Source organism: Lolium perenne, chromosome 5, assembly GCF_019359855.2.
Source record: "Lolium perenne isolate Kyuss_39 chromosome 5, Kyuss_2.0, whole genome shotgun sequence".
NCBI classification, from domain to species: Eukaryota; Viridiplantae; Streptophyta; class Magnoliopsida; order Poales; family Poaceae; genus Lolium; species Lolium perenne.
This window is the reverse complement of record NC_067248.2, coordinates 131092804-131097727: the sequence shown is the minus strand read 5'-3', so window position 1 is coordinate 131097727 and position 4924 is coordinate 131092804.

Genomic DNA, 4924 nt, shown 5'->3' with positions numbered 1-4924 from the left:
AATAACAGCTATAAAATAAACTAATTGTTTGTGTTTTCGATATAAAGAAGCAAACAAGACAAAATAAAATAAACTAAGCAAAACAATAACAAAGTAAAGAGATGGAGATGAGAGACTCTCCTTGCAGAAATCTTCTTTCTTCCCGTCAATGGCGTCAGAAAAATTTCTGATGGTGGTCTACATTGTTGGGGAACCCCAAGAGGAAGGTGTGAAGAGCACATCAGCAAGTTTTCCCTCAGTAAGAAACCAAGGTTTAATCGTCCAGTAGGAGAAAGGCGTGACTTCTGAAGGTGTTGCTGGCTGACTATTGGTAGGACGCACTACCGGCGTCAGCAACAAAGTGGAACCTACACACAACACAAGCAAAATACTTTGCTGCAACTTACAACGAGGTTGTCAATCTCACAGTTTTGCTGAACACAAAGGATTAAACGTATCGAGTGGAAAAAGATGTTTGCAGTGGTTAAAGAGAACAATGCTTGCAGAAATTAAAAGAACATGATTGCAGTGGATGAATTTATCAGTGTAAAAGAAAGGACCGGGGTCCGCAGTTCACTAGAGGGTATCTGCATAAAAATAAATAACATGTTGCATGAACAAATTACAGCTGGAAAATTGACAGAATAAATATCATACATGACAAGATGATTACTATGAGATTCGTTTGGGCATTACACCATAATACATAGACCGTAATCCAACTGCGTCTATGACTAACAATCCACCTTCTGGCTATCGTTCGAACCCCTTCCAGTATTAAGTTGCAAGAAATATAGTATCGCATTAAGCAATGTGTGTAAAGTAAAAAATAGAATTACCCTTGGGTAAAACATTGTTGTTTTCTTCCTAGTAGCAATAACACATCTACAATCTTAGAAGTTATTGTCACTCTTCCAGAAAACTAGAGGCATGAACCTACTATTGAGCATAAATACCCCATCTTGGAGTCACAAGCGTTTACTTAGCCAGAGCAACTACTAGCAAAGGAGAGCATGCAAGATCACAAATAACATATGACAAGAATATATAATCTATCTCAACATAGTATTCAATATTCATCGGATCTTAGCAAACACAACATGTAGCATTACATAAGGATGATCTTGATCATGTAGGGGAACTCACAAGATCTAAACATGAGGCACAAATTAGAGAAGACAACCATCTAGCTACTGCTATGGATCCATAGTCCAGGGATGAACTACTCACGCATCACTTCGGAGGCGGGCATGGCGATGTAGATGCCTCCGGCTATGATCTCCCCCTCCGGCAGGGTGCCGGAAAGAGCTTCAGAACCCTCCCGAGCTAGGGTCTGCGATGGCGGCCGCGGCGGAATTTTTTGTGGATGGAGGCTCGGGTGTTTAGTTTTTCTCGAGATCGTGAATAAATAGGCGGAAGGGCGAGGTCGGCGGCCGCCTGGGGGGACCACACCACCCCTTGGCGTGGGCCCACCCTTGGTCGTGCCATGGGGTGGTCTGGTTGCCCTGTGGCGCCTCTTCGACCCCCCTCTGGAGTTTGTCTTCCGTTATGGTAAAATATTGACTTCGGCTTTTGTTTCGTCCAATTCCGAGAATATTTCCTGTACAACTTTTATGAAATACAAAACAACAGAAAACATGGAACTGGCACTGTGGCATCTTGTTAATAGGTTAGTTCCGGAAAATGTATAAAAGTGCAACGAAGTGTGAGCAAAACATATATAATTTGGTGTAAAATAAGCATGGAGCATCAAAAATTATGGATATGTTTGCGACGTATCAGGACCCAACACTCAAAAAGGGTAGCACCTAACTAAAGTCTCCATGTGCTGCCACCATATGATGATCCACACCATATTGTTCTGAATGCGTACATAGCCGTACAACTAGAACCATGACTCTACGCAACATTTTGTCGAGCAAAACCTAGGGACAACATCACCGATATTAAGAGTCCAGACCACGCATGCAGATCGCGCATCGCAGAACATTGATGAGCCAACTGTTACATAGATAAGTGGGTGTTCTTGACTAACCCCAACATGACCTCCTAGCATAAGTCAATTGACGTGGGCTAGGAATGTGCCAATGTACATGTGTTACTCCCCTAATAGTGGTTTCAATCTCGCTGGGTTTAAAATAATGAAGGAGGTGCATGATCCATTTGTACCTCTCTAAATAGCATCATCTATAGCAACATACATATGCATATCATTATATCAATTATCACAAATGTCTTATATTTTCATTGGTATAGGATGGGAAATGATGATGGTGAGTTGTTGCCTCTCACAACATGCGCAACGGAGGTACAATTCTCATATTGACCCGATGTCATGTTATGTATTCATTCACAACCATAAGTACTCGGTCAGCAATGCCCCTCAGGAAGTGAGTTGGAGGTTGTAACCAAGTGGCCAGCCCCTTTGTCATGAACTAGGAAGCGGTGGAACCTGGAGGGGCATGGAGGATAATTTCCTATTAGTTTAGTTGGTTCTTAAGCAACGGGTGTTAATATAGGATTGTGTGTATCTAGCGGGCAATGTTAGGATACTTACTTAGGGTGTAGGTTGTAAGTTTAATGTTCGACGAACTAAGTGTAAGTGGTTGTTTTATTTGAAGGAAAAATGGAGGAATAACGCAAGATTAGAAAAGTTTCCCATGATTGGAACCACTCATCCGTTTGGTTCAATGGAACTAAGAATAGGAAAAAATGGAAAAGAATTTGTTTAATATCTGTTTTGAAGGGAAAAAATGTTGGAGATAGTGCCCTAGGGGCAAATAATGAGGAGTATTTACTATTATATCTCAGTAGTTCATAATAATTGTGTGCCATGCTATAGTTGTATTAATTGGAATCATTAATACACAGTGGTATTGTAAACAAACCACGGTCCTGATGCGCATGGTTAATGTATTGTCTTTCCGTTCTACACGCGTCCGTTGGGAACCCCAAGAGGAAGGTGTGATGCACACAGCGGCAAGTTTCCCTCAGTAAGAAACCAAGGTTTATCGAACTAGTAGGAGTCAAGAAGCACGTGAAGGTTGATGGCGGCGAGATGTAGTGCGGCGCAACACCAGTGATTCCGGCGCCAACGTGGAACCTGCACAACACAAACCAAGTACTTTGCCCCAACGAAACAGCGAGGTTGTCAATCTCACCGGCTTGCTGTAACAAAGGATTAGATGTATAGTGTGGATGATGATTGTTTGCAGAAAACAGTAGAACAGTATTGCAGTAGATTGTATTTCAGTATAGAGAATTGGACCGGGGTCCACAGTTCACTAGAGGTGTCTCTCCCATAAGATAAACAACATGTTGGGTGAACAAATTACAGTTGGGCAATTGACAAATAGAGAGAGCATGACCATGCACATACATATTATGATGAGTATAGTGAGATTTAATTGGGCATTACGACAAAGTACATAGACCGCTATCCAGCATGCATCTATGCCTAAAAAGTCCACCTTCAGGTTATCATCCGAACCCCTTCCAGTATTAAGTTGCTAACAATAGACAATTGCATTAAGTATTGCGCGTAATGTAATCAATAACTACATCCTCGGACATAGCATCAATGTTTTATCCCTAGTGGCAACAGCACATCCATAACCTTAGAGGTTCTTGTCACTCCTCCAGATTCACAGAGACATGAACCCACTATCGAGCATAAATACTCTCTTTTGGAGTTACTAGCATCAACTTGGCCAGAGCATCTACTAATAACAGAGAGCATGCAAGATCATAAACAACACATAGATATAAATTGATAATCAACATAACATGGTATTCTCTATTCATCGGATCCCAACAAACACAACATATAGCATTACAGATAGATGATCTTGATCATGTTAGGCAGCTCACAAGACCCGACAATTAAGCATAATGGGGAGAAGACAACCATCTAGCTACTGCTATGGACCCATAGTCCAGGGGTAGACTACTCACACATCACTCCGGAGGCGACCATGGCGGCGTAGAGTCCTCCGGGAGATGATTCCCCTCTCCGGCAGGGTGCCGGAGGCGATCTCCTGAATCCCCCGAGATGGGATTGGCGGCGGCGGCGTCTCTGGAAGGTTTTCCGTATCGTGGCTCTCGGTACTGGGGGTTTCGCGACGAAGGCTATTTGTAGGCGGAAGGGTAGGTCAGGGGGCGTCGCGAGGGGCCCAGGAGACAGGTCGGCGCGGCCAAGGGTGGGGCCACGCCGCCCTACCTCCTGGCCACCTCGTGGCCCCAGTTCGTTGACTCTCTGGTCTTCTGGAAGCTTCGTGGCAAAATAGGCCCCTGGGCGTTGATTTCGTCCAATTCCGAGAATATTTCCTTACTAGGATTTCTGAAACCAAAAACAGCAGAAAACAGCAACTGGCTCTTCGGCATCTTGTTAATAGGTTAGTTCCAGAAAATGCATAAATATGACATAAAGTGTGCATAAAACATGTAGATATCATCAATAATGTGGCATGGAACATAAGAAATTATCGATACGTCGGAGACGTATCAGCATCCCCAAGCTTAGTTTCTGCTCGTCCCGAGCAGGTAAACGATAAACAAAGATAATTTCTGGAGTGACATGCCTTCATAACCTTGATCATACTATTGTAAGCATATGTAATGAATGCAGCGATCAAAACAATGTATATGACATGAGTAAACAACTGAATCATATAGCAAAGACTCTTCATGAATAGTACTTCAAGACAAGCATCAATAAGTCTTGAATAAGAGTTAACTCATAAAGCAATAATTCAAAGTAAAGATATTGAAGCAACACAAAGGAAGATTAAGTTTCAGCGGTTGCTTTCAACTTATAACATGTATATCTCATGGATATTTGTCAACATAGAGTAATATAACAAGTGCAATATGCAAGTATGTAGGAATCAATGCAAAGTTCACACAAGTGTTTGCTTGTTGAGGTGGAGAGAGATAGGTGAACTGA